At 48.9% G+C, this 8,667-nt stretch overlaps 1 long non-coding RNA gene across 1 annotated transcript; it reads right to left on the bottom strand.

Annotated features, from left to right (window-relative positions):
• Window positions 1-3,438: 3,438 nt before the first annotated feature.
• On the bottom strand, window positions 3,439-7,646 carry LOC101176473. The gene is made up of 2 exons (XR_178270.3): window positions 7,093-7,646; window positions 3,439-3,709 (listed from the first exon to the last, which is right to left on the bottom strand). It is a non-coding gene; the product is annotated as an uncharacterized LOC101176473 (long non-coding RNA).
• Between the last annotated feature and the right edge of the window lie 1,021 nt (window positions 7,647-8,667).

Genomic DNA, 8,667 nt, shown 5'->3' with positions numbered 1-8,667 from the left:
AGTTTCACCAAAAACTGACCCTGAGATGAGAATTTGGGTATATGGCTTATTTGGAAGGTGATCCTGAAATGAGTGAGAAAAGGAAATCTGAAAAAGCAGGCCAGTAAAGCGTGTGTCACTTGAGGAGCAGGTAACCACTGTAGGCAACTGGAGCTCGTCCCCCAGGACTCCTGAGAGCTCTCGCAACATCCCACCAATGGTTACAGAGGTGTTTGCCTTGGAGTAATTCCTTTTTTTTTTTTTTTTTTTGAGACGGAGTCTCACTCTGTCTCCCAGGCTGGAGTGCAGTGGCGTGATCTCGGCTCACTGCAAGCTCCGCCTCCCGGGTTCCTGCCATTCTCCTGCCTCAGCCTCTCTGAGTAGCTGGGACTACAGGCACCTGCCACCACGCCTGGCTAATTTTTTTGTATTTTTAGTAGAGACGGGGTTTCACCGTGGTCTCGATCTGCTGACCTCGTGATCCGCCCGCCTCAGCCTCCCAAAGTGCTGGGATTACAAGCGTGAGCCACCGCACCTGGCCTGGAGTAATTCCTTAAGCTGCACGTTTGCTCTGTGTATTTTTCTGTATCTGGATTTTACAATACAAGATTTTTTGTTTTGTGTTTTGTGAGACAGCGTCTCACTCTGTTACCCAGGCTGGAGTGCAATGGTACGATCTTGGCTCACTGAAACCTGTGCCTCCCAGGTTCCAGCGATTCTCCTGCCTCAGCCTCCTGAGTAGCTGGGATTACAGGCACCTGCCACCATGCCTGACTAAGTCTGGTATTTTTTAGTAGAGATGGGGTTTTACCATGTTGGCCAGGCTGGTCTCGAACTCCCAACCCCTGGTGATCCGCCTGTCTTGGCCTCCCAAAGGACTGGGATTACAGGTGAGAGCCACCATGCCTGGCCATTTTTTGTTTTTTGAGAGAGTCTCACTCTGTCACCCAGGCTGGTGTGCAATAGTGCAATCACGGCTAAGTGCAGCCTTGACCTCCCAGGCGCCAACGATCCTCCCACCTCAGCTGATACTGCAGGCATATGCCACTGTGAAAGAAAAATAAACCTTGGAGCCCTAAAATCACTAAGCTAAAGGGAAAAGTCAAGATGGGAACTGCTAGGACAAACCTGCCTCCCATTCTGTTGAAAGTCATTCCTCTGCTCAGCCGGGCAGGTGGCTCACGCCTATAATCCTAGCACTTTGGGAGGCCGAGGTGGGCAGATCACAAGGTCATGAGATCAAGACAATCCTGGCTAACATGGTGAAACCCCATCTCTACTAAAAATACAAAAAATTAGCCGGGCATGATGGTGGGCGCCTGTAGTCCCAGCTAGTCGGGAGGCTGAGGCAGGAGAATGGCGTGAACCCGGGAGGCGGAGCTTGCAGTGAGTGGAGATCAAGCGCTGCACTCCAGCCTGGGCGACAGAGTGAGACTCCGTCTCAAAAAAAAAATAAAAAGGCCGGGCGCGGTGGCTCACGCCTGTAATCCCAGCACTTTGGGAGGCCGAAGAGGGCGGATCACGAGGTCAGGAGATCGAGACCATCCTGGCTTACACGGTGAAACCCCGTCTCTACTAAAAAATACAAAAAAAAATTAGCTGGGCGTGGTGGCGGGTGCCTGTAGTCCCAGCTACTAGGGAGGCTGAGGCAGGAGAATGGCGTGAACCTGGGAGGTGGAGCTTGCAGTGAGCCAAGATTGTGCCACTGCACTCCAGCCTGGGTGACAGAGCGAGACTCCTTCTCAAAAAAAAAAAAAAAAATAGAAAGTCATTCCTCTGCTCACTAAGATAGATGCATATCTGATTGCCTCCTTTGGAAAGGCTAATCAGAAAGTCAAAAGAATGCAACCTTTTGTGTCTCACCTACCTGTCACCTGGAAACCCTCTCCCTGCTTGAGTTGTCCCGCCTTTCCAGACAGAACCAATGTACATCTTACATTGATTGATTTCTCATGTCTCCCTAAAATGTATAAAACCAAGCTGTTGGCCGGCGTGGTGGCTCACGCCTGTAATCGTAGCACTTTGAGAGACCGAGGTGCATGGATCACCTGAGGTCAGGAGTTTGAGACCAGCCTGGTCAATGTGGTGAAACCCCGTCTGTACTAAAAATACAAAAATTAGCCGGGCTTGGTGGCGGGCACCTGTTATCACAGCTACTCAGGAGGCTGAGGAAGGAGAATCACTTGAGCCTGGGGGGTGGAGGTTGCAGTGAGCTGAGATCACGCCACTTCATTCCAGCCTGGGTGAAAGAGCGAAACTCCATCTCAAAAAAAAAAAAAAAACAAGCTGTGTGGCCGGGTGTGGTGGCTCACGCCTGTAATCCTGTAATCCCAGCACTTTGGGAGGCCAAGGCAGGTGGATCACCTGAGGTCAGGAGTTCGAGACTAGTCTGACCAACATGGTGAAAACCCATCTCTACTAAAAAATACAAAAATTAGACAGGTGTGGTGTCATGTGCCTGTAATCCCAGCTACCTGTGAGGCTGAGGCAGGAGAATAGCTTGAACCTGGGAGGCGGAGGTTGCAGTGAGCCGTGATCATGCCACTACACTCCAGCCTGGGTGACAGAGCAAGGCTCCGTCTCAAAAAAAAAAAAAGAAAAAGTAAAAAATAAAAATAAAACCAAGCTGTGCCCCCGCTACCTGGGCACATGTCATCAGGACATCCTGAGGCTGTCATGAACTCCTGGTCTCAAGTGATCCACCCGCCTCGGTCTCCCAAAGTGTTGGGATTACAGGTGTGGGCTGCTGCTCCCAGCCAAAAATAAACTTTCTAAATTAACTGAGACCTTTCTCAGATTTTTAGGGTTCCCACCACCAGGCCTGGCTAATTTTAAAATTTTCTGTAGAGATGGGGGTGTTGGGGGGTTGGGCCGAGGGAAGGAGGAGGTCTCACTATGTTCCAAGGCCTGGTTGTGAACTCATAGGCTCAAGCAATCCCCCCATCTCTGCCATGCAGCCAATACAAGATTTTTTAAAAGTTCCTCGGAGAGGTGAGGGGGCTGAGGTGCATGTTCACCGACTCCTGCCCCTCTTTAGTTGAAGGTTGCTTGTGGGGACACTTCGGGTTGGTCTGGGGTAGAGGAGCAGAGAAAGCCTTCAGGGAGAGACCCAGGAAAGCCTCTGCACAAATGGGCACTGTCTGGAGTGTACAGAGAGGACAGGAGAGGCCCTGACGGGTGTCCGATGCCACCTCACCAATGTCACACCCACCTTCACCATGACTTTCTCTATCCAAATCCCAGGGGCCTAAGCTTCAGGACCCCTCACTGGCATGCCCCGTCCAGGCCCTAGGAGAGAGGTGTTGTTACTATTATCCTGTGTTTACAGATGAAGAAAATGACAAACACGGTGAGCGGAAGGAACTTGCCCACGGCTAGAGAGCAGCAGAAGAGGGCAAGTCTTATCCCCTGACAATCCCTTTCCTAATCTTTAAGAAAACAAAGCACAATGATGAAAAGTTTAAAGGTTTAAGGTTTAAATAATGCTCCAGGTAGGCTGGGCATGGTAGCTCACGCCTGTAATCCTAGCACTCTGGGAGGCCGAGGTGGGTAGATCACAATGTCAGGAGTTCAAGACCAGCCTGGCCAACATGGTGAAATCTCGTCTCTACTAAAAATACAAAATTAGCTGGATGTGGCAGGAGAATCACTTGAACCCAGGAGGCAGAAGTTGTGGTGAGCCAAGATCACGCCATTGCATTCTAGCCTGGGCAACAGAGCAAGAGTCTGTCTAAAATAAATAAATAAAAAATAAAAATTTTCCAAGTATAGTCCCAAGACAAAAAGGAGTGACTCATGAAAGGAGAGAGGACTTAAATACTCTTAAGTACTGGCTGTGGGTTAGCACAGGAAAGGAGTAAATGCAAGGAACTGGATAGAATGACTGATATAGCGGCTGGGTGCAGTGGCTCGCGCCTGTAATCCCAGCACTTTGGGAGGCTGAGGGGGGCGGATCACCTGAGGTTTGGAGTTCGAGACCAGCCTGACCAACATGGAGAAACCCCGTCTCTACTAAAAATACAAAATTAGCCGGGCATGGCAGGAGAATCACTTGAACCCAGGAGGTGGAAGTTGTGGTGAGCAGAGATCGTGCTCTTGCACTCAAGCCTGGGCAACAAGAGTGAAATTCCATCTCAATAAAAGGAATGACTGATTTAGGTACAGGTGAGTAGTTTGTTAATACACTCGTGCATAACTTTGCTCACTTTCTCTGTTGCTAAAGTAATTTGTAGGCCAGGTACAGTGGCTCACACCTGTTATCCCAGCACTTTGGGAGGCCGAGGCAGGTGGATCACTTGCAGTCGGGAGTTTGAGACCAGCCTGGCCAACAGAGCGAAACCCCATCTCTACTAAAAATAGAAAAATTAGCCGGGCGTGGTGGAGCACACCTGTCATCCCAGATACTCAGGAGGCTGAGGCAGGAAGATTGCTTGAACCCAGGAGGGTTCAGTGAACTGAGATCGTGCCCCTGTACTCCAGCCTGGGCGACAGAGCCAGACCCTGTCTCAAAAAGAAAAAAAAAGTAATTTGTAGAAATTCACATAAAAGTAGCAAAAAGGTATATACATTGTCCATAATCCCAGCTCTCAAAGGCCACCATTATGAATGCTTTTGTAAGTCATGATGAGTGCTGGGATTACAGGCTTGAGCCACCCATGCCTGGCCAAAGCAGATCTGTGTTCCCTGTTCTGTCCTTCCCAGTCTACGTACCTTCATTTGTCCAGTCACAGACCCCAAGACCCACAGACCACAGTAAAAGGTCCTAAGGTAGAAAAGCCAGACCAGAAGCTGAGTGCTGGGCTTTTCCCCCACCATGTGCCACTGTCCCCTCTGTCCCCTAATATTTGTACCAGCTGCTTCATCATAACCATACAGAAAATGGTACCTGGCCAGCCTCTTCCTAGGTTAGCGTGCAGCTCCCTGACATACTTGCAAGTCTTGTTCCAGGTCAGGTCTGGGGTCCTGTAAATCCAGCTCCGTCTATCTCTCAACTAGAGGCGTCAGGGTCAGGGGTATTGCCTCTGACTGATGGACAGTGAAGTTCTGCAGCTCCTGAAGGTCACAGTAAAGAGGCGTTGAGGGGTGGAGGGCGAATGTTACCCTCTATTTGTAACCGTGGAACGCAGAGACGTAGCCTTTGCTCTTCCCTCTACCCAGCAATATCTTCCTCCCAAAAGCTGCACCACTTACTCTCACTTCCTTCAGAGATCATCTTACCAGAGGCCTTTCCTGGCCAATCTCTATACAGTAACCACCCCACTCACGCACACCCTTGGCCATTTACAGAGCCTTTCCCTGCTTTTTCTTCACAGCACGTGCCACTTGTTTTATATATATGTATATGGATGCATACATAAATAGATGTATTTGGACTTATTGACTGTACCCTCCACCCTCTTCCCACTGGAAAGAAAGGCCCAGAGGGGATGAACTTTGGTTTGGCTCTTAGCTGTATTATTGTTACCCACTAGCGCAGCTGCAGTCAATACATATTTGTGGAAGGGATTACTGAAATCTCTCCTCCCACTTATATTACTGTCCTTGCAGTTTCTAATTTCAACTTGCAAGTGGACTATGAACTGCAAATTACTACATGGTGCACTGATGCTAATTAAAAAATCATTAGGATGGCCTGGAATGAACTTGGCTTAATTTTAATCTGCCACCTGAATGTGGTCCAGGTTCCAGGTGAAAACAAATACAGGCTCCTTCAGGATTTGAGACCTGCAGTACAGTAATTCCAGCAGAGATAAGCAGGGCTTCTGGAATTTGTCCCTTATCCCCTTCACTGCTTAATCACACGTTGTTCCCTGCCCAGGCCAATTGGCATTACCTCCAGACTTCAAAATGCCCTTCTGCAGCTCCTGTGCTGATTAAAGAAAAAAAAAAAAAAACACCGTGAAGTCCACTGGAGCAAATTTTAATTTTAATGTGCCAAGTCACCAAAGAGCCAGCTGATTCGACTTGGCTGCCGAGGAAGGGACAGTGAAAAGTATGTGGACAAAAGAGATCATTTGTTGTTTTTACCTCAAACAATTCTCAAAACATATTTCATATTGAGAATGAGACAGGTACAAATGCAAGTCTGGATTGTACATATTGTTGAAGGTAAATTCATTTGCTTAGTGAGTCAAGGTTGGCAGGAAGCCAAAATGTTCCGACCTTGCTTCTGATACTGAGGCTTCAGCCAGTCATAAAATTATCTAGATCATTTAAGACATAATTACTTCTATCTCAGCCAATTATTCCAGTAGAAAGTTTTTTTTCTTTTCCAAAACAATCCTTAATTCATTAAAAGTGCTTATTTCAAAATATTTTATAGAGAAGGGGGTTTAGAATGTGTATGTACAGGCCAGGCGCAGTGGCTCACACCTGTAATCCCAACACTTTGGGAGGCCGAGGCAGGAGAATCACCTGAGGTCAGGAGTTTGAGACCAGCCTGGCCAACATGGTGAAACCCTGTCTCTACTAAAAATACAAAAATTAGCCAGGCGTGGTAGCAGGTGCCTGTAATCCCAGCTACTCGGGAGGCTGAGGGAGGAGAATCGCTTGAATCTGGGAGGCGGAGGTTGCAGTGAGCGGAGATCACGCCACTGCACTCCAGCCTGGGCGACAGAGTAAGACTCCGTCTCAGAAAAAAAAAAAAAAAAAGTGTATGTACAGATTAAACAATAAAGTGAACCTCACGTGACTACACTGGAGACACCAGCACCTCCAGAGACCCCTGAGCACTCTGCCATTCCATCCCCTTTCCTCTCCAGAGGTAATCAATATCCCGACCTTTGTGTTAACCACCCCCTAGCATTTATTCTTAATTGTTTTTATCTCTCTGTGAATCTCTCAAAAACATTGTTCAGTTTGGAAAAAAACTGAGCAGTAAGCACAGCCCTAGCTTTGTAAGGGGAGGGCAGTGATGCTCCCATGGCTCGCAAGCTCCCTGAAGATGACCTGAGTGGAGCTTCTGGGCAGAGCCTGGCTTCCACGTCCCCTTGAGTTCTCCAGAGTCCGTCTGGGGTTATGTCACAGGGCGTAGTGTGAGTGAGGTGCTGGCTGACCAGCAGAAACATGGTCAAAGGGCATGGACTGCTCTGGATTTTCTGCCTCTAGACTCACCACGGCTGCAGTGGGTGGAAACAGACCTGGCAGAGATCATCAGTGCCCCCGGGCGCTCTGGGAAGCAGGGCCTTTCATCTTCTTCGACCTGGGCACACCTGAGCGTTTTTATCTTCATGTACAAGGACCATCGTTGCTCTGTGATCATAACCCTCTGCATGTCTATCTTCTGAGTCACGGCCGCAGTCTGGACCAGCTGCTGGCTATTGCTAGGCAGGAGCTGTCCTCCCAGGAGCTCCCTTGTCCGCCGCCAGGTTCAGGACCCCTGTATCCCATGTCTCCTTTTTCCTGGGACTACTTCTTCACCTGGGGGAGCACATCGTCTGATAGTCTCCCCAGAAAGGGTGAAAGGATGTAAATAGACAAGTCTACCTGACACTACCCGGGGTGGTGGGGTGTGTCCGGTGTCCCCTCCTCTCCGAGGGCTTCCTGGGAGACAGCCCACCAGCTGGGATGTTCTAATTTGGACTCAGTAGAAACTATCAAAGTGGATGCAGTCTCAGAAAACTAGGAGGGTCAGGAATTGAGTCTATTTTTGGCTGATCTTATCTCAGACAAAAAAAAGAGAGAGAGAGAATTGAGCCTGTTGTAGTGCACAGCATTCCAGCCTGGGCAACATAGTGAGACCCCTCTGTAATAAAAAAAAAAAAAAATCAGCCTGAAGGAACTTAAATTAACATTGTCCTGGCCTTGGAATGCCTTTAGAAAAACAATAGAAAAACCCCTAGGCCCAGCGGTGCAAGCGGGAGATAAAGGGAGCCTGTCAAGCACTGGTGCACCAAGAACTCAAGGCCTGGGCCGCACAGCTCCCTGGCAGCAGCATTTCAGCCTTATAAGGCAGCATAAGTTGTTTCTAAGTGCTGAGGAGACTGGGGATATGGGAGGCAGCAAGTCCACATCTCTCCTCCCCTACCTGGCAGTCTCCTCCCCATCCAGGCACTGATAAGATATTGCAGTCCTGACTCTGTCTCCTTGAGATTTAAGAGAGGTATCGGGAGACACACCCTACGTGTTTGGCTTCCATCCCCAGCCCTGCCCATTTGCTGCTGGGAGTAAACCAAAGCGAAAGCACTCTGAAATGGAACGAAGTCACCATTCTCTCCTATCTGGAATCTGCGTGAGACTCTGTGGTCTTAGTCAAAGCATGCTGACCTGCGGGCAGGGGACTTGGGCCCCACCCCTGGGAGCCACTAGTGCATGCTCCTGGACAGTCATTATCGGGGCCCTGGGTTAGTTCCTCTTCTTTAAACTGGAGGTTGGGTGTCAGGGATTCTCCTCTCTCGGAACATCAGAATCACCTGGAGAGATTTAACTAGCTACAGCCGCCCAGGCCCCACCTGGAGACTCTGATATAATTGGTCTGTAGGGAGGCCCAGGTAACATATTTTCGAAAACCCTTAGTTGATTCTTGCGTCATCCAGCTGAGAAACACTCACACATGACTCTAGGGACTTTTGTAGCATTATGATTCAGTAATTCTGATAAGAAACTGTAGGTAATTTTTTTATTTTTTAAAGAGTCTCGCTCTGTCGCCCAGGCTGGAGTGCAGTGGTGCGATCTCAGCTCACAGCAAAC

This window comes from Nomascus leucogenys, chromosome 5, assembly GCF_006542625.1.
Source record: "Nomascus leucogenys isolate Asia chromosome 5, Asia_NLE_v1, whole genome shotgun sequence".
Taxonomy (NCBI): domain Eukaryota; kingdom Metazoa; phylum Chordata; class Mammalia; order Primates; family Hylobatidae; genus Nomascus; species Nomascus leucogenys.
The sequence above is the reverse complement of the archived record's forward strand: the minus strand, read 5'-3'. Positions and strand labels throughout refer to the sequence as shown.